The sequence below is a fragment of the Mercenaria mercenaria genome, chromosome 14, assembly GCF_021730395.1.
Source record: "Mercenaria mercenaria strain notata chromosome 14, MADL_Memer_1, whole genome shotgun sequence".
NCBI lineage: Eukaryota > Metazoa > Mollusca > Bivalvia > Venerida > Veneridae > Mercenaria > Mercenaria mercenaria.
The window spans coordinates 21,692,423-21,714,926 of record NC_069374.1 but is presented as its reverse complement, the minus strand read 5'-3'; the positions used below and the strand labels follow the sequence as shown (position 1 = coordinate 21,714,926).

General features: G+C 33.6%; 1 protein-coding gene across 3 annotated transcripts in view; it reads left to right on the top strand.

Annotated features, from left to right (window-relative positions):
• Window positions 1–704: 704 nt before the first annotated feature.
• LOC128548390 (uncharacterized) overlaps window positions 705–22,504 on the top strand; it is a 53,286-nt gene continuing 31,486 nt past the window's right edge. For 2 of the 3 annotated variants that reach the window (XM_053523030.1, XM_053523028.1), the window contains exons 1-2: window positions 705–829; window positions 12,424–12,503. The gene's annotated coding sequence lies outside the window, so the exon portion shown is untranslated. Of the gene's footprint in view, window positions 830–12,342; window positions 12,504–22,504 lie in introns of those variants that run through there. The other variant, XM_053523029.1, reaches the window with a different exon arrangement.

Sequence of the window (22,504 nt, the reverse complement as noted above, 5' to 3'; positions counted from 1 at the left end):
TTACAGGTGCAAAACAACCATATACAGAACAACATCCATATATACCATTAACCGTAAAAATTTCAGTAATTTTAGTTTGATGGTTAAGAGTTTGGTTTAAACAGTATTTATTTCGAAACAATACGTACATACATGCACACACGCAAGTAAAATAAACATAGGAAAATATCTTCGAAGAATACACTATATAAATTCGTTTCCTTGAGTGTGTAGAGGTGCGACCTAGTATTTTCTGGTCCAATGCTTTAGGTGCATTATACAATTAGCATATTCCAAATATTTGTCTTTAAATATTAACTAGGATAAATCATGAGCAAAGCATTTTAAAGTTTGTAACTGAATCGTAGACTAATACCCGAATTTCGAATATGGTAACTGAAATTTTATCGCAAACAGGGAGCCAGCATTATAACTATCAACTTCTTTATTCATCTTTATATTAAATAAATTAGCATTACAATAGAAATAATGCTATTCGAGATATACGAATCATTTCCAAAGAGAGTCATAAAATAAAAAATAGCTACTCTACAAACAGAAAAATATGCATGCAGAAGTCTGAACATGTACATGTTGATAGATATGATATTTACTACATCCTCCCACTAAAGTTTCTATTTGCATTTGGCCTAATTTTGCGTTATGTGGCTTCGGATATGTGTTATGCCAAATGCTACCTTGACTTTTAATTTCTAGTTGCAAATATTAACAGGATATTATCTACATGTTCACCGGTTTTATCCATTAAACCATTCGGTTATGTTTCTTTAAATACCATTCGTCATTGTGTTACTAAATGTTTTGGAATGTTCGTTTGGGAATGTTGAAGGTAATTTTTTCGTAAAATTTTTTGTTCCTTTATATATTTATATGTATTTGGCATGAGAAATGAAACATTTCTATATACCTAGAATCTTAAATAAAATAACCAATTTACTTCTTAGTTTGCTTTTATGAATGCGTGTTAGACATATTAATTTGATTTGCCGGATGTTTTTTACAATGATACTGTCAAAATTTTAATGCATTTATATATGCCAATTGAAATCAAAGTTTGAAGCAAATTTAAATCAGAAATTTTGAAGAAGGTATTGTCGTGAACCAAGTAAACCCACGATCTCATGTGTATCATTTGTTAAAGAGCGTATGGAATGAGAATGATATATAACAGTAATGGGGGTGGGGGGGGGGGGGTCGGTGTATCCTCCCTTCATTATTCATCAATGTGAGAACGGCAAATGGTGCATTTTATCGCCTGCTCATGACGGAGAAGCGAGAGATCACAATGGCGAAGTGCGAAAAAACGAAAATTTCAGGCTTGAACATTAACATTGGGCAGACATTTTACCAACAATATTGAATCATAGAAAAATATTAAAAACATAGCGTGATTGTTGATATAATCTCAACGACATCTAAAACCAAGTATTACACAAAAATCTTGATTGGGCAATTTGTTTAGAATGTTGTTTAAGGTCTTCTGAAATATAATACTATAATTTAGTTACCTATAAAGCCATTGAAAAATATGTAATCACCAGTTATAAAGAAAGAACATATTTATCTCACTGTGAATTGGTTATCAGAAACTGTAATATCGTATGACTTGTACCGGTGTCAAACCTTTGCAATACGCGTAGGATTTAATTAGGTGTAATTATTTGATTTCTTTTATATTTTATTTTCTACAACATTGGGACCATGGAATAATTGATAATTTTATAGTACAATTATAAGATATATCTATGATGTCTGAAAATATTATGCGTGACAAATTACGTCTGCAGTGATATACAAATTGTCCTATTCAAAAGCTTTTAGTCTTGAAAATGTCTCTTTGCCGATTTCTCAACCAACAGTCTATCAATTTTTGACATTATATTATAATTTTAATATAGAAATTTGACTCTTTAAACCGTTAGCGTAGATGGCGTGTGAATGTAATATTTCACATGGTCAGGATTATTACAAAATCAGCAATCAAATTGTAGGATAATGACTGTACCTAAATTGTTATAAAACTACAAAGACAATTATTGCGGGATTTCAATGCACGATAAATCAACCAATTATAAAATCCAGTTTGTTTTTACTTCAGTTTACTGTACTTTAAACAATATATAAGCAAGCAACGATTGCGTATGAAGCAATCGTTGAATGATATAGACTTCTTATTGCAACCAAATAAAGTAGCCAGTTTGTGTATGCTTGCCAGATTTTGACTACGCTGTTGCGTATCTGCGTAAAAGCAGCTACGCGCCTGACTGTCTTTGGAACGAGTAGAATACAACTGCAAATGGTAACAAGTTGGTCTACAATATTGTGTCTGTAAATCAGTTCTTTTATTTAGACAGAATTTAAGGGGAAATTGTCTGCCTAGCACAGTTTTGTGAATGCCTTATGGAAAATTTTAGTTAAAACATGAAGAAGGAAATCGAAGTTCAACAATTCTTGTAAGCAATACAAAGTGACTGAAACATGAATTTGATACAAACAGATACTGTTTTGTGCTATATTATATCTCTGCATCATGCATCTATGTTCTATGTCTTTTCATAAACAGTTATTTTAATGTAAACATCTGATATTTTTTATTGAATGTCGAAGGATTGACGTACTACATGTACTTACAAATAGAATATAGATTTTCCTCTATTGATTGACCGTCGCTGTGTTCGGGTGGTTAGAGTCGCTGACTTAAATCACTATAATCTCTCACTGATTAAGGGCCATGCGATCGATCCCTGCAACCGACCCTATCACTTCCTGTAAGGAAGATGACAGTTTTTACGGAAGATGGGTACTAGCAGTGGATCTTTCCAGGACCGATTGTTGGATAAACTGCCCGCTTGACATAACTGAAATACTGTTTAAAAATGGCGTTAAACCCATCAAATCAAATTAAATCCCTCGATTGACTTACTCATATATATGTTATGTAACAGGTGCTTCCGCATACACCATTTTAATAGCTAGTTCCTCGTTTCAACTATACACACGAACGCATTTAGTTATACACTTGTACCTCATTTAGTCTTTACACTAATACCCTGTTTTGTTGAAACACTCAGTTCCACATTTCGTCGATACACAAACACCCGGTTTGTTACACATTTACCTCAGCTGGTTTAAACACAACATTCCCCGTTTTGAATGTGAAAAAACTCATTGCTTAACAGTTGAAGATAGCTTTAATCTTAAGCCTCGTATAATTTAAAAATGATAAGAATAAGAGTTGGTAGAAATATGATATCTGTAGCTACAGTAATAAACAAGTTCCCAGTTGGTAGGTTTATAACTTAAATCCCCGATTGGTTGCTTTTACATGTGTGTGTGTGTGTGTGTGTGTGCGTGCGTGCGTGCGTGCGTGCGTGTGATGTCTTTATTAAGGAAGTCGCAAACATTTTTATAGTATTGAAAGCAAACACGTTAACAGTCAGGACATCATACCGTACCCTCTTTCATTGAGGATTATAAACAAATTGGAGATTTTAGAAAAATAAAATATTTAATTTTACTAAACTAGCATTGTTTCTTTATCCACGAAACAATGGGATTTGTATGTAGATTATTCTTCAACAAGCATGAAAATATGTACTTTTGTCGCCAACAATGTACAATTTCTGAACAAAATCAGTGATCAATCGAGATTTTTGCTATAATTTTACCTGTATTCAGAGTAACAAACTATATATAGAAACAAAATCGTGCCCATCTTCTAATAAAATATAAATACACACACCAACAAAGAACATTTATCACTTTAAAATAGGTTTTTTTTCTTCAAACTTTTAGCGGTCAGATTATAGTGTTGATCGGTCGAAACAGGAAGGGAGGGATGGGGGAGTACAGTCATTTTATATTATAGGGTGTGCTTATACATATGCATATTATATTGGTTTAGCTAACTAGAAAAAATAATTTTGCATTTTGTCATGTAAGCTTTGTTAAAACTTTATTGACAATTTGTTTAGTACGAGTCTCAAACATTTTCTTATTTCTATTGCTTAAAAGAAATGCGATTTTTGAAGGAGCGTTTATATTTTCACACTAAATTTGACTTCCGAAAACGGGACAGCAAACTATTTGCCGGATTAAAAGTGTCGCCTGTCTTTAACATGTTGTTAACCCCAAACCTCCTGTGGCAAGTTGTCAAAATATTCTTTTGTTTAACTATTAATTTTACACGCATTATAAACACAATGACCATTTGATGCAAAAGTAAAGAAATAATCGGCGAATACTTTTATTTGATTTCAATTTATGAAAACGTGATGAATATATTACGTGTGGTAAACTGTCTTAATGTTTGAAACATCTATTAAATACACAAATGTATTGAAGAACTCGGGACTTCCAAGTTGGTAAAATGAAAGTGGAAAATGTTTGAGTGAGTGCTAGTGAACACGAATCATGAATCGTGTTAAAAATAGTTGTGTTTTTTTGCCAATAAAGAAAGAAAACAAAATACGTGATCATAATGTTTATTACATACATTACTTACAATTATAAATAACATGATAATAATATTTATTGTATTGCATGTGTCAGGTTTCTTTCCCTATAAAGCTACCACCCATAAATGGAGGCAATCCCGAAGCAAGAAAGTATGTTTTCCCAATGCTGAACTTAAAATTCCTAAATTACTGTTACTGACTAGGTTATTGGTTATTTCTGCTTTTCGACAATAGGTTTGGTATATAATAAACTGTTACTAATTTAGTTAACAATTGTTAATATGTCATCACAAGTTTTAAAATGTTATTCTAAATGAACTCAATTACATTTTGTTAAGTTTCAATTATTCCCAATCGAGACAATTTACAAAGGTATTTTCCCAATTATGCTGGTGTCGGTGGCATTCCCAAAATGATGAGGAAAATGCCACTGTATATACAAGGATTCTATTCATTTGCAATTGCTGATGGCAAATAAAAGATTTTTTTACATTTGTTATTTATGTATATTTATACATACTTGATTATCCTTAAAGTTTGCAATTAATTCATTAACTCATTAATTACTTAATTACTTTATACAAACTTGTACAATTATAAAGGATAATAACCTCTTCATCCTACGTGTAAGAAAACATAACTCTAGTGCACCACGTCCACTTTAACTGCAAACTTCCAAATTTCAGAATTTCGGAGACTCCCAAGTATCGAACTTTTAGAATGGTCCTAAGGTCGTTTGATTTTCGGAAGTTACACTGTACAAGCTAACCAAAGTAAAGACTGACACAGTATTGTTAATATTTCTTTGGGATTTTGATTCCATTCAAGTATTCAGGCTTGTTTATCTCTTACGAAAATGTTCAGTGTAACTGAGTTTGCTTTATTTTTGCCCTGTTATATCCTATTCTTCTAAAGAATCTTCTTTCGTATCATTTTACGAATTTGTTAAGACTTACAAGGTTATATCGGTGATCTGTGTCTGCTTAATGTTTATTCAAAACTACCGGGGTATTTTTTAACATTAGAATGAAATCTGATAGAAGAATTTAAAAAGAATTGCAACAAATGTATTCAAACATGCAATTAATCTTTTCTCGTAAGTCTAAGTGCACCATGTCTGAATGTACAATATACTTAATTGATTGGAACAGTATTTATTTTGTATTCATGTAATTGAAATACCTACAATCAATATAACCCTTATCATGCTGGACAAGATTTATTCTGCCATTGAAACCAGTACAGATCAGGATCAGCCTGCACATCCATGCTGTCTGATCATGTTCTACTCAGTCTGCCATTCAGTCAGTATCTTTTTGATATCCATCCCTTTTAACAGTTGATGTTCAAATTGAAAGATGAACAAGTTCAGTAATGAGTATAGAAAAGCAGGGTATGGGTTAATAGGCAATTATTACTACATAATATAAATTACTGTAAGAATAATGAAAATTTAATGGAAGTATGGTTTAAAATGCATGGTTTATTCAATAGATAACTAATTTTATATATTAAATTTCTAACTCATTAGAGAACAATAGAAAAAGCCTTAAATAACGTGAAGGGGTGTCTATTTCTCCAAAAGTACATGTCACAGGGTGAGAAAATTTGTAGCCAGACCGGGACTCGAACCCAGGGCCTCGGAATACCGTTCCGATGCTCTACCGACTAAGCTACCCGGCTGCCTACACACTTCCTCCCCGGCCATTTTTAATACTCAAGTTCTCTACCGTGACATATTTCCCGACCATTTTTAAATTCGTCCTCGAATTTCAGCGGGTACTTTTTATATATATATTACATGCGTCGAAAACTAACCAGTGCAATGTCGTCACGGTCCCTCGTTGGGCGCAAAATGTCACAGGGTGAGAAAAATGTGCAGCCAGACCGGGTCTCGAACCCAGGGCCCCGGAATACCGTTCCGATGCTTTACGGACTGAGCTATCCGGCCGCCTACATATTTTCTCCCCGTTTTAATATTCAAGTTCTTATACCGTGACATATTTCACCACCATTTTGAAATTCGTCCTCGAATTTCAGCCGGTAATTTATTATATAAGCAATTACAGGCGTTGGAGACTAACCAGTGTAATGCCGTCACGGCCCTACGTTGGGCGCCAAATGTCACAGGATGACAAAAGGTACAGCCAGACCGGGACTCAAACCTGGGGCCTCGGAATATCGTTCCGATGCTCTACCGACAGGGCTACCCGGCCACCTACACTTTTTCTCCCTGTTTTGATATTCAAGTTCTCTACCGTGACATACAGAGAGGGTTATTTGTGCGTGATATTTTTAAATGGTCATTATTTAATGGACTGCAACCTATGCTAATTCAAATATTAAATAGTTGACCTAATCCAGAAGGTAATGGGTAAGTGGTCAGGTAACGATAGTGTCGAGACTATTTTTAAATGCATAAATCAAGATTTGTTTTAATATGTTCATTTAAGAAATTCAATTCACTAATAACTGAGGAATATATGATTTTTATATCGTTGTATATGGTATTTTGTTAATGGCATATTAGCATTAGCCTTTAAAGTGTACCTATACCTCGTGCTGTGTTGAAGGAGCAATAAGGGTACACAGCTGTTCCTTCTGTCTGACAATAATTCCCACTTTAGTTCTGTAAATGGAACGTTTTGTCGCACCGGTTACTCTTGCCGCTTCAATTTTATCCACGTTTAACTTCATTTGTGCAATTGTGGCATAGCTATGTCAAAACAGACGTCTAAAATAAATGAAAATCAGCCGCTTTACATGAAATTTATGTCAAATAAATCGTTAATTAAGGTAGCAGATATTGTACATATCGTCACCGCGTAGACTGACTAATCCACCATTTCGTTTTACTTGAGAACCATTTCGGCTAGAAGCTTCAAACTTAAAAGGCACATTGGTATTTGTTAGTATATGATCCCCATCGACTTCCAAGCCAATATCTTAAAGATCAAGGTCACATGTAGCTGAACTTAGAAAAGGATTTCCGATCAATGACTTTAGAACCATTTGACATACATGTAGAACCTTTGTCAGTGGGTGGCTACATTGATTTTGGTACCAATAGGTCAAAGGATGCCCTATGTAGTTTAAAGTTTGTAGGTGAAATGATGCTCAAGTTATCGACTGAATATTTTTAAGTTCATACCAATGACTTTGACCTATGATCTACAGATCTCAAAATCATCTACTGACCTATAGACATTATCAATTTACGTGAAGCCTGACTGTGCATGGGAAGCGCACTGTCAAGGGGGTATCTCAAAATGCATGACATTCCGGTTTCCCAGGGTTATTATGATTATTGCACGTGAGGCAATCTGCGCTAAAAAAGTATGGATCCGCCAACAGCGGACATAATGACCGTTTTAACGGCTTTTTGTTACTATTAATAGAAAGGTGCGTAATGAAATATTGTATAGAAAACATTGTATACACTTAGCTTGCTCTTATTACTGTTTAAAATTTGTGAATTTAGATATTGAAACAGTTTCTGACCATACGAATTAGATAAATCAGCATATTTATGTAAAATGGATAAAATTATTAAATCATATAAATTAAATAAACTTGCAAATGACCGCCGTTAAAGAAAAGTGATTTGTTAAATTTTGATATTGAAATAATTTCTGACTTTTTGAATTGAAATTGGAAATAAAATGTCAAATGCACTAAATTAAGCATGATTTATAATTAGATTAACTTTAAAATAACAACAGGTAAAAAGTTAATTGTTAAGTATAATATTGAAATACTTTCTGACAATGCTATTTTAATAAAAAATAAATTATGTTATTATATATAAATGGACTAAATTTAAGAATAATAGAGAAAAGTGGAAACTTCACAGGTCGCCCAACACGACAAACACGTAAATGCTGCAGGCTCGATTTGATTGAGCTTGTTCATGGACGGTAGTGGAAATGCATGCTACCGTCCACGCCCTCTAGCCCCGGGTTGGGAAGAACTCAACATTTACACATGCTAAAAGTATAAAAAGCAATTTAGAGACATCGGTAGATGTATTCAAACGGCCGTGAACATGGAACCTTCAATGATACACGTGTTGAGGCGTGCAATTCCATGAAGAGCGGCGTTTGGTTCCCAGATAAAGTAAAGGGTTTGCCCCAAACGAGAACACAATGGGCAGAACTAAACAAACTGGAATTTAGAAAGGGGATCTTAGGTTATGGAGCCTGCGTATCACAGGAACTGTCAAAAGAACTAAACAAACTTTCAAATAACTGGTGTTAAAGAATAGTGAGTTGTTAAATATCATGATATTGAAATAGTTTCTGACAGTACAAATTAAATTCAGAGACAGATTTATGTAAATTGAACTAAATTAAAAGCTTGAAGAAAATGGCCGTTAAAGAATAGTGATTTTTTTTTATTGAAAATTATAGAAGAAATGATTAATTTTCATGATGAAAATGGTCCTTCATTTATTCATATGGAAGGAGTTATAAAAGGGAGAAAATAATTGCTGCCACATCCACTCAAAGAGTCATAAAATGATATGAATGTAACATAGAAAGGTACTATTATAATTATTCATAAATAAGTTTTTTTTTCGCGTATCTCTATGTAGAATATAATTATTTCGCTCCATGTAATCTGAAATTTGTCCTCGAAGGTACTCGAAGACCAAATTAAATTTGTATAGGTAATTATTTATTTATTATTTATTCGTCTCTGAGTCACTAGAAGTAATTCCATCAAGTGACCCGGGAACAAAGGGGAACCAATACAGGTGTGTATTCCGCAAATTGGATTTCATCTCGAGTCACTCCGAGTATTTCCTTCGAGTGACTTCGCATAAATCCTCGGAGTCTGAAAGCGAATTCCTTGAGGGAAACTGGCCGACTCGAATCGGTGCTTTTGTACTCGTTTTGGCCATCCTCCGAGGATCGAGTAGAAAGGGTTTTCCGCGTGAGCTGATCTGTACGTCCGCGGAACAATTTCACGAGAACATATCCCAAGTGAACTATTCTGTCGACGTATAACCGATTTTGAGTGTATTGATTTAAGTAAAACACGATTTTTCTATACATTATTTCAATTTTTATATGCCCGTTATCTATAACAGTAGAAAATATACTGTAGCGCTCTTTCTTGGTCGCAACAACGTCATCGTACGTTATAGTGACTTCATTCAGCCATTTAAGCTTACGTATCTTTTAACAGAAACAAGCATATTAGAATACATATTGATTAATGCAAAATAAATACTTATTAAAATTTAGTAAAAAACTGATCTGTCTAGTAAAACTAAATAACTTCAAACATAGGGACATGAACACCATTTTAAAATATTTACTTTATCTCTGCAGTTGCAAGATATATGGGCAGTATGTTTTAAATTGCCATGAAACTCATATGGCTATGGCGTCACGTAAAGGCAAATCTTTCTGGACATAACGCTCGACTGGCTGCTGTTGTTAAACATATTTTACAGAACGTAATCCAAGGAAAGCATGTTGTTTGCTATTCAAACAGACGCTTTTAGTTTTCACAGATCTTAAATTTCAAAAGTGTGTAATAGTGAATAAACGTAAATAATGTAAGTGAAGGAGAAATTACAATTAAATAGATGGTAAAAACTATACAAATCGCCATTTGGGTAAAAAATGGTCTTGTGTAAAGTAATAGTGGATGCACACATTCAAATTTAAACTGCTAAACTGCGGTTATTGTTAAAATAAAATTATGGATGGGACATTCTTTTTTATTCTTCAGAACCCTCAATAAATAAATGATAGTCTAAGTCCTTTGGGCTCGCGGGTGAACTTTTATGTTTGGAAGTGTTTCAGCTGACATAGGGGGATGATGGCATATACACAATCTTAGATTTCGTCCTCACAAACTTAGATGGTTCCCACCATTTTTATAAAATAAAGAGAAGCGACAATATTGTGATATTTATTTCAAAATGCAATTATTGTGGGTGTGGAAAATTATTTATTGTTCCTTGCATTGATCTAAAAAAAACGTGTATTACATTTAGCAAAATTTGCGCACTTTTTGTTTGAACAGTTAAGTACATTAAAATATAAACGTCATACTGTTTAAGATTTGACAAACTGTAAAAGTCTTGAATTGTAAAAAGTCCATACTGAACGGGATTTCAAGAAAGAATTACCAAATATGCTCGCAACATGAAATTAAAGCAATTTTGAGACGACCCCCAGGATTTAGTTCACATTCACTGCCCAATATTCACATACACTTACAGGAGTTACTTTTAATATTTTATATATATATATATATATACATTGTATATATATATATTTTTTTTTTTAAGGAATGAATAAAGGAAGGAAGGAAGGAACACTATGACCTGTGCTAATATTTTTCGGGTACTGTGTAATATAACAAAATGTCCAACTTGCTACGTTCCTTTTTCTATATATGTCTGTCGACAATAAGTGCTACATTTTTACTGCATGGAAAACCCGTAAACATTATAGTAGACATTGAAATGATCAATAGTCTCTTTCTGGGATCAGCAATTTATGTCAAACAAATCATTTTATAGTATCAATTCGTCAGGATTTGACACGGATGGTGTACCCGTATCACAGCGTTTTGATATCTTTGAAGAAACTGCATTCTTAGTTTACTTCTTAAATATACATTACTGTATACAGTAAGCTCCGCTTATAGCAAACTCCTGGAGATAAGCAAAATGTGTTCGTAATAAACATTATTTGTGTAGCAAACTGATTTGCATAATTGGTGGATTTAACGAGCATTGAAGTTCACTAGTAGGCCTAGTCTTTGTAGTCTTATATAAGGTACATTTTTGTAACCGCTACATTTGTATTTGATTGTTTATTTTGTAATAATCCTGAACATATGAAATATTAAAATCACACGCCGCCTATGCTAACGGTTTAAAAAGGCAATTTCTATAGAAAATAAAATCCAATATAAATCAGATAATTACACCAAATTAAAACCAGGTATGACACCGGTACAAACATATACAATATACAAGTATTTGAAAACCAATTCACCGCGAGATAATTATGTTATTTCTTTAGGATTTGTGATTATATATTTTTCAATGGCATAATAGGTAGCTACATTACGTGATTGTATTATATTTCAGAAGATTTTAAACAACATTCTTTAAGATTTTTAAGGTATAGGTCCATGTTTCGGGTAAAAAGTTCGAACGTTATCAAATCATAGAAAGAAAGCATTGTTTAACATGAAAATTTAACAGCATATAAAATATTTACATTATTTTACTAAACCTTTGTCAATTTACGCATATATTTATTGACTTCCGGAAAGGGACTGCTTGAAGGGGCCACACTTCTGGACAGTTCAGCGCCTTTCAAAACTCACCATTTTTAAAAAGCTGTTATATGTCTTCGTTTTGATGCATTTGCAACATCGTGCGAGAGTTTAAACTTTACACAAGTAGGTAATACGTCGTTTTTGACAATTGTTTACATTTATTTCTTACAAATGGCATTCTTATTTACAGGAGGACAACTCATTTTGAATATTTTTACTATCCAACTCTGTCGGACAGAACAGTAAAACATGCCTTGAACAGATAAGTTGTTGGTCAAGATGCTGTTCATTTAATAAAAATTCAGTTGTTTTGTGATATACTGCTAAACCTTAAATCAGGATTTCAGTATTATACTTTGTTTTGAATGTCGCTGAGACATAACAGACCGTTAGAAATGCACATTATTCGGCCAAACATTTTCACTCGCAAAAAAATGCTGGTGTCTAAAATCTCACCTCGCAGTTTGAAATTTGCACTCGCATTTCGCGAGTATGCGAGCTTAAATTCGAACCCTGATTATTTGTCACTGTCTTAGACCGACAATGTCTAAAACAAATGTGCCTGTTTAGTTAACAGATTCAAGGACAACTAGATCTGAAGTTACTGTCTGGAACCTATTTTGATGTTCATGCCTCTGTGTCCTTTACCTTTCAGCTATTGAGCTCATAATCGATAGAGCTTGTCAATTGACCACAGACCAAAATCAGTGTGTCTATGAAGTTCAAAGGATTAAGGTAATATCATTCTTCAGTTATTGATCGGAAACCTAAGTTTATGTCCCTGAGACGTTGACCTTTCACCTATTGGCACCATAATCAACAGGAGTGATTCCCTGACGAAGGCTAATATGTTTAGGAGGAATTAATTTTCTATGCCAAATGGCTGTCAGACTATTGATCGGTAAACTTGTTTTAAGTTCAGGCCCCTTAGACTTTTGTGATATCAGGTTGAACGTCAAAAAGAATCATTTACTGACCAAACCAAGTTTGCAAATGAGGTTTTAAGGTTCTAGGTTATATAGTTCTCAAGTTTTTGAGCATCAGCCTTGTTCAGTGTTCAAGCCCTTACGAGATATTTTTGTGACGTGAAAATTTTAATAACGAGATATTATCTATGGAAACCTTAAAAAGCTGCGAAAGACTCAACAGGCATTTACTTGTGAGAAACTGTTTAAACAAAATTTCGCAAGTTTATAAAATAACAGCGAGTTGCCTAAATATTTTGGTTTTTGTCTCATTGTAATTCTCGCTTTGGTTTGAAGCTTTTTAACAACTTGACTTAAATTTTGCATACAGAAACATTTTATATTTCGTATTATTATTATCGGGTAGTTTTGCTTAATTACATCATGCAAAACTACTTGCAAAACATATTTGCTATTCTTTAAAAATACTCGCGTTGAAGAGATTATCTTTTAACCTTAAGTTGTTGCAAGGAAATGTAACTTTTTACAATTCGTATATTACTTATGGACAAAGTTTCCTATTCATCTGAGTTAATCATTAACCAAAATTCAGAGATGACGTTAAAATAAACTTTGAAATTTTCTTCACTGCCACCAGAAGGCAAAAAACTTAGATATTTGTCAGGTGGCATTGTCTAGTGGTTTTGCATAAAACCCAATTTCTTTAACGCCATACATGTGCTTAAACTCGCTTCTAAAATATTTAAGGGCAGTGTTAAGTTCACACGTACAAGTGTTTCAGAGTAAAGACGATATATTGTGGGTTAAAATAAACGCTTGACTGTATTGAATATATCTAAAGATCTTTTTATCGGCCTTTGCTATGTTTTGCCAGATGACAGTAGTAGACAATCTTTAGTTGAAGACAATATTTTTAATCGGTTGATTGATTCGTGTATACATGTAGAAAACCAATGTACTGGTAATGCACATTTTGTCTTATGTGGCGATTATAATGCACGTACGTCTGTCTTACATGATTTTGTATCTGATGATAATGTCACACACCTTGATATGTTACCAGATGATTATGTAAGTGACGCTGAGTTACCAAGGGTATCAAAAGATCAGGGGCATGTCATTAATAACGGTTTATATTTACTTGATTTTTGTAAACAGTCGGGGTTTAGAATAATGAACGGAAGATTAGGGAGTGACTTGAATATCGGACAATATACTTTTGTAAATAATCGTGGGGCTAGCGTTATTGATTACGTTCTAGGTAGGCCGGAATTATTTTAACATGTATATAATTTTCATGTTAATGAGCCGAACATATTGTCTGACCATTGTCTGATTGAATTTTAGCTGGCATTTGATACTGTTAATCAAGCAACTGCAAGTAATGATGAAGCAAATTTTGTCAACACTTAATATGTATGGAAAAATGACTTATGCTCAGAGTTTGTAGACCGCCTGAAATGTGATGATATTACGGAAAATTTTAATAGTATAGGAAACAACATTTCATTGGGCACAGATAGTGATAGTATTAATGAATGTTTGAAAAGTTTCGAAGATACAATAGATAGTGTGGCGTCACCATTTTTTAAGAAGTCTATCAAGTCAGGTATTAATACAACTGGTGAATATTTTGTAAAAAATGAAAATCCCTGGTATAATGATGAGTGTTATGAGAAAAGAAATGTATTTTTTCGATTGTTAAATAGATATCGTAATAATCCATGTGATGAAAATAGAGTAAATATGGTAAAAGCTAGATCAGAATATAAGAGTTTATTGAGAAAGTGTAGATATGAATACGAAAACTGTAGGTTTAAAAATGCACGTAGATACTGGAAAATGTTAAAAGAAGCTGCTGGCGTTAAACCAACAAGTATTCCTCTATCAACGTTTGAGAAATATTTTAGAGCAGTGAATAACCCAGAAGATAGATTTTTTGTACCTGACGAAGATGTATTAGATGTATTAGAATTTAACAATAGATATAGAGAAAATGAATTTAAAGTTATGTTTGAAGAGTTGAATACTATTATATCTGAAAATGAAATTAGAATAGCAATAAACCAATTAAAACACAATCGTTCTGCAGGTCCGGATTTATTACTTAATGAATTTTTCATTGCAGGAAAGGACATTTTTGTACCGTTATTGTATATTCTGTTTAACAAAATTTTTGAAATAGGGTACTTCCCTGACAGATGGTCAGAAGGTTACGTCATTCCTTTACATAAGAAAGGAAGTATTAATAATGTTGAAAACTACAGAGGAATTACACTATTGAGTAGTCTAGGTAAATTATTTACAAGTGTCATAAATACTAGATTGAAAAACTGGGCTGAGTCCTATAATGTATATGTTGAGGCTCAAGCTGGCTTTAGATCAAACATGAGTACTATAGATAATGTGTTTGTATTAAATGGTTTAATTTCTAATTTTTTAAATCAAGGGAAGCAACTTTTCTGTCTATTTGTTGATTATAGTAAAGCATTTGATTATGTTGTTAGAGAAAATCTCTGGTACAAACTTATTAGATTAGGATTACGTGGAAACATTTTAAATATAATTCAATCGATGTATGATTGTGTGAAATCAAAGGTAAAATACTTGAACAACTTGAGCGAAGAGTTTACATGTTCACTCGGTGTCAGACAGGGGGAGTGCTTATCTCCCTTTCTTTTTTCTATGCTGCTGAATGATCTGGAAGAAACATTTATACATAGTGGTATTGAGGGTCTTGATATTCATATGTTTAAACTTTTTCTGCTTTTGTACGCCGATGACATTGCCATTTTCGCCAATTCTGCTGAAGAATTGCAACAATGTATACATTTGTTAAATGATTATTGTAATACTTGGAAATTTAAAGTAAATGTATCCAAAACTAAAGTGATGATATTCAAAGGGGTGGTAGATTGGCCAGGGATCTGGCGTCTTATTATAACGGAAACTTTATTGAAATTGTTACGAAATTTACATATCTGGGTATTGTTTTTACATGTGGAGGCTCTTTTAGCACTGCGCAAACAACGTTAGCAGGACAAGCGCAGAAAGCAATTTTTAGTTTAGAGAAATATCTATATAAATTAACGTATATTAAACCTAGACATAAGATGGATTTATTTGATACTTTAATTGCCCCAATACTGAATTATGGAAGTGAAGTTATGGGTTTTAGTTCTAGTCAATCCTATGGAACGCGTACATATGCAATATTGTAAAAATGTCTTAGATGTTAAAAAACAACACAGAATGATTTTATATATGGAGAACTAGGTAGAATATCCTTTCACTGTAGACACTTATTTAATGTTATTAAATACTGGATAAAAATCTTAGGTAGTAAAGAGAACAAGTATATAAGTAGAATTTATCAGGTATTGAAAAATGATTTTGAAACTAACCCAGGAAGACAGAACTGCAACAAAGCGTAGGTAATACAGATATGTTTTTAGAAATAGTTAAGCAAAGACTAAAAGATAATTTTGTACAGAATTGGCATGAAAGGTTACAAGAATCGACTCGAGCATTATTTTATAGAACTATTGCAAATTTTAAATTTCAAGATTATTTAGATTATTTCACGGTTAATAAACTTTGTCAGTCTTTTGTAAGATTAAGAGTGTCATCTCATAGGTTACAAATAGAAGCAGGTCGATGGGCAAGACCTGTAAGAATCCCAGTGAATGATAGAAAATGTGTAACATGTAATAAGCTAGAAGATGAATATCATTTCATACTTGAATGTTCAATGTACTCTGATTTAGGAAACTTTACATACATAAAAGGTATTGGAAACACCCAAATATGTTCAAATCTATTGAGTTGTTAACGCTAGAGAATACCATATATATAAGAAAACTAGGAATTTATGTATATAAAGCATTTCAAAGAAGAAACGACAGGTTATATGGTACACGTGAATAAAAATTTTAGACATGAATAAGATTTCACTACAATCACGTTTTTGTATAAAAGAAAATAACTATCTTTAAGTGTCATTCTGAGGCTATTTCACTATTTTTACTTTATGTGTTTTGAAGAAATTTATCCATGGTATCTGTCTTGCATGTATGTTTTTGTAAGATTGATAAATTTGTGGATATAGTATATTGATGTTAAAATAAGTAGCCTTTCTTACGTTTCGTTTTGGTAAGATCGGTCGCTAAGCCACAGTGGTGGCGTTCATTTCGCATGAACACTGAAACAAAAATCATATCTTAAGAAATCAAGGCCAAACTGCAAAATTTCAAAGTCAAATGTATTGAACAAATCGTAAAAAACCGGCATTTGTTCCACTGTTTGAAAATTATGTTGTTTTCATTAGTGGCTGGTTTTTATTCCTTAAATGTTTTCATATCACACAATATATGCTATAAATGGTTCACGAAAAGGGGGTCAAGGCCAAAGCTAATTTTAATGGTCAAAATTAGATAGTTGAGCTCAGTGTTGTTACATTTTTTGGTCCTTTTGGACCAATACCGATGAGTCCATTCACTGTCTATGTAAGAGAGATCCGATTAAGCCGAGTTAGAGGGGTATTGCACTTTCCATTCATTTCCACTCATGGACAGACTCAATCAAACCGAAGTTGCTATTTCTTGGTTGCATTGGGAGGAAAGATACGTCAGGAATAGCATAATTGTTTGAAATTATATCCCTTTAGATATTTTTAACTATTTATACTTAAATGTGTTAATTTATTTTAATTGATGTAATTTAATTTCATACAAAGATAAATGGCTATTATAGAAAGTGTACAGTAAAAGAAATGTTACTTTCTTGAATATTCTAAAATAATCTTTTCCTTCTTGCTTTAAGATTTTTCACCTTTTAATGTTTAAATTTAGCCAAAAATCATTACTTCACTGGAAGTACCTAACTGTATCTAATCTGAAACCGTTCTTTTGATGTAAACTCCGTTTCAAACAAGCCTTTAGTTATTATCTATGTATTTGTCCTTTATACTTATTGTCAGGATATTTTACAAAATTACAATATGTGTTTTTACTCGATACAAGTGATATATTTGCTAATGTCGCCTGAAAATACTACGATGACTTTTTAACTTTTTGCAAAGAATATTAGTTACACTGCTTGTTGGTGACAGCATACGGGATATACGCTGTCTCGAAAATCCATATCAGGCGAGAGCGAATATCCCGTAACCTGTCACCGACAAGCTGTATAACGATTTTATCTTGCCGACTACCCTTTACTTACATGCTATAATCTAATATTTTGTAAATTAACAAAGCGGCAGCCATTTTTTTAATCAAAATTCATATCTGAAATGTACTAGCAGGATATGGAATATATCTTGTCTCCACGTGACGTCTATTGACCAATAAAAATGCAATAAACTCGTAGGAGGCAAGATAAAGAAACATATCAACGGTTTGCATATTTTATCGACAAATCTGGATCCTGCAGTTACTCAAAACGTATTATTAACTATGTTCATAAAACTTGGTATGTGAATATAGGACAATATGTAAATTATGCACGCACACAACTAATGCTTGTAAAGATGAAGGTCACTGTTGAAGGTCAAGTAAAAATTGTTTCCGCCCCATAATTTTAGATGGATTATCTTAGTGCTACATAGAAACGTTCCTCACGACGAGCCAATTCAATTAAAGATCAAGTTCACTGTTGAAGATCAATAAAATTGTTTCTGCTCCATAATTTTAGATAGATTATCTAAGTGCTACATAGAAACGTTCCTCACGACGAACCAGTTCGATTAAAGATCATAGTCATTGTTTAACGTCAAACAAATGTTTGTTTCCGCTTATTAACTTCTATATGCTCAGAAGGATATTAAATGTACCTCATGATTCGGTCAACGGTTTATACCATTATTGATGGTCACGTAGAATGGTTTCCGTTCCCTAACTTTTATGTGCATTGATTAAATGTTTTAGTACTGCACACAAATGTTCTCCATGATAAGACAATGTGTCGCGTACATAATCTATGCTTGTAGGCCAAAGTCACTATTTGAATTTAAAAAAAATATTTTTTTTTTATTTCTTAGCTTCTAAATGCCTTGAAATCACTCTTGCCAACAACTACAAGGGACGAGGCCTAAGACCGCAGTTATTACTACTACATGTTCTACATAGGCATTGGACACTATTGCAATTTTGCATGCATTCCAACCCCCATAAAATACCTGAACTTAATACATGGGGTTGACCGGCCCTTTTTCCACCATGATTTTGAACCAAATTACATGCGTATGAAGAATACTCTCTAGATGGCCGCAAACAGGCAAAACAGGCCCTATCAAAAGTCATGTTAAGCATATTCTGCCATTCTCATTCTGTCAACTTGCACATGTTCCAACTATTCCATATTGCAGGTCTTTCACTAAAAAATTCACCAATATTCACCGTCAAACAGAGGAACTATTCTCCGCGTAACCACTTCCTTATTGTCAACCAAGGGGAAAAACCTGTGGTCTTGTGCCTTGTAGACCTATTTTCCTCTTCAAACTAAAAACCATTTTACCAGCACAATTTCAGATGTATAACAAATGAAATCTGAAAGTTTCACTTTTGTTGAACTATGCACTAAAATTTGACAGCTTTCAATGTTACACATGGTATCGATCAAATCTGAGCGAAAACAAATTCACGTATTTATCAGATGAAAACAAAACGCAAAATTATATCACTATCTTGTTTGACGAGACTTTCTCCCAAAATAAAAAACAGCATATATATCTATCCAAATTAAGAGCCACATGAAGTTTGCTTTCTAGATCTGAAGCAATGTTTACTGTTTTCAGGTATGATTAGCTACAATCGGAACTGAACATTTTCATTGGGAATATAGCTTACTGTATCAACTATTATGAACAAACTCCTGTCCAATTTCATGGTAACTGATTATTAATGTAATCTCACTACCACACATGTTTCAGAATGCAGTCATTATGGCACTTTCCGTTGCAATTTAACGAAGTCTATCAAATTTTACAATATCACAGAAAGTACCTGATTTTGATTAAAAGTATCCACAAAGGAATTATTTACCCATTCACAACACCGACCAGTTGTCTTCGGTCAAATCTGAGAAGCGGCGGTCAACCCCCATCTATGCGACAAACTTCACATTGTCCGAGCGGTTTTTGGTTTCAGGTTTTTTTTATACTAAAAATGTAAGAACTCCAAAAGAATAAGTAAGTATACAATTCAGGACCTCGGATATGATGAGTTATGCTCAATCAAGCATTAACGAAACCACAATGCAAGTCTAGTGTGTAAAAATCTGCCTGTTTTCTTTCAAAATCAATTAAAATATGCCAGCTTCAGACATAATCTGTTCAATTTTCAAGTCCTTGATTTTTTTGCACAGATTATGATTACACATATTTCTATTTTCAGACTGTGTGTAACCAAAAGAGGAATTTAATGTAAACAAGAATAAAAATATACATATCCGACTCTAGGTCAGATTTCCTCGGCACAGCTTAAATTTCTAAAAAAAATCCAGAAAATATCACATCGCGGCATTTCTAATACACCATTTTGTTTTCCGAATACCGGTTTCAAACATAGAACTTATAAAAATTCATTTCATGCATGAAAACCTGCAAAATTAGAAAAATTTCCAGAAAACGTCCTCGTAAGCTTTTATCCAACTGAAAGTAGGATTTTTCACATTTTTCAAGTGTATGTATATCTTTTACCCAAACTGAAGCAATTTCAGCAAATGTAATGATTAATCCAAATATATACCAGATTTCATTTCTATGCCGACCGCCATTCGCTGTCAAAATTACAGCTATGTAGAATGTAAAATAGCAAAGATATTGACAATTTACTTTCTGACATTTTCCACTATATCAGGCCTAGGCCACAGTTATTTTCACTATATGTTCTATATAGGCACTGGACACTATTGCAATTTTGCATGAATTCCAAAACCCTCTAAAATTACCTGAACTCAATAGAACTAATCAAGAGAAAAAAATCCAGCCACAATAAATATGGGGTTGAACGGCTCTTTTTTCCACCATTTTGAACCAAATCACATGCGTATGAAGAATACTCTCTAGATGGCCGCAAACAGGCAAAACAGGCCCTATCAAAAGTCATGTTAAGCATATTCTGATATTCTCATTCTGTCAAATTGTACGTGTACCTACTATTTCATATCTCCTCTATTAAATTATGCAATTTATTGCAGATCTTTTGCTAAAAAATTCACCAACATTCACCACCAAACAGTGGAACTATTTTCCGCGTAATCACTTCCTTATTGTGGTCAAACAAGGGCAGATACGTGTGGTCTTGTGCCACGAGCATAACAAAGTTTTCAACGGTAGAAGACTAGTGTACTCGGTCACTTGTTTATCTACGTTAAACCTTTACTGGGAAGCAGACGATAACGTTAAATCAATTATCATTTTTTTCTTCTGTGAAACACAAAGACCCAGCCAGAGCTTAGTTAGTTGGCACGTTGGTTTTTTTTAATGGTCCTGCACCGTGATTGTGAAAACCATGTATTTAGATAACCTGTAGACATTTATTGCAACAACTGAAACCAAAAGAAGTCTATATATGTATATATATATATATATATATATATATAGGATGTACTATATTCCCCATAAAAGCCAATTTCTTAAGCGGCAAAGTTATACGTATTTATATTTTGTTCAGGTGTGTTTGCGATACGATACGGGGCCTGTACTTTAAAATATAAGGGGATATGTTCACATTTTCAAGATTTACTCTGTTTGAATAGTGTCTGTCTGAATGCCAGCTTATGTTTATATTTCAAACAATGTCATCAGTTCATCAAAAGATAGTAGGTAAGGGTAGATTTATCAGAAGCACAGAGCACCACAAACACAACCACGCATTTGCAAAGTAGGCCCACAACTGAAAGAATCTGTAACGAAAAAAACATCATAGACGGTAAAAAAAAATCCAACAAGAGCATATTGATTTCATACAAAATATAGAAAAGGGAGAGGAAGGGGTAGGGGGTAGAAATGGGGGTGGGGGTAAGGGGAAAGTGGAACAAGAATTGATATTCAAATTGATATTCAAAAAATTACCCTAACCACAGCGCTGACACTCCTGTACAAAACACACACACACACACACACACACACACACACACATTACTAGCTTAAATAGATAAACAGACAAGTAAGAGATAACAACACTGCAGGGCACTACCCATGACACACAGACGCACAGGGACACACACGCGCACAAATAAGTAGGATAAAACAACAGTCAGGCACCGCCTTAGGATTCCGGCGGCCAAAATTAAGGTGGGCAAGAAAACTTACTCAGTGTAAAAGCGGAGTAGATGCCAACGGAAGGAAGTGCATATGCAAGAGGAAATGATGGGGTGCGACGATAGGGGGAGTGAGGAGAAACAGGAAAGAAACGTTAACAACAAACAAGACAAACAAGACAACATACGCAGCACAAAGTACAAGACAGACAGAAAACAAGTTGAAAATAGGGGCACCGCCTTGGAACGGTCAGTAACCTATACAAAGGAAACTGGGCATTAAAAGCATTTAGGGTACGCCAACCTCGCACTTACCCTGTTTCCAACAAGTCAGACAACATAATGTAAATAAAATCATTCCCCGCTGAGAAAGGCTCTAACATTAGGGAAAAATACCAGATCATATTAAGTAAAAAATAAAGTACTAGTCAAGGTCAAACCTGATATAAGGTCAAATGTTTGAACACAAACACACGTACACGAACACACGAGCACACGCGCATACCCGTACACACACACACACACACACACACACGCACGCACACA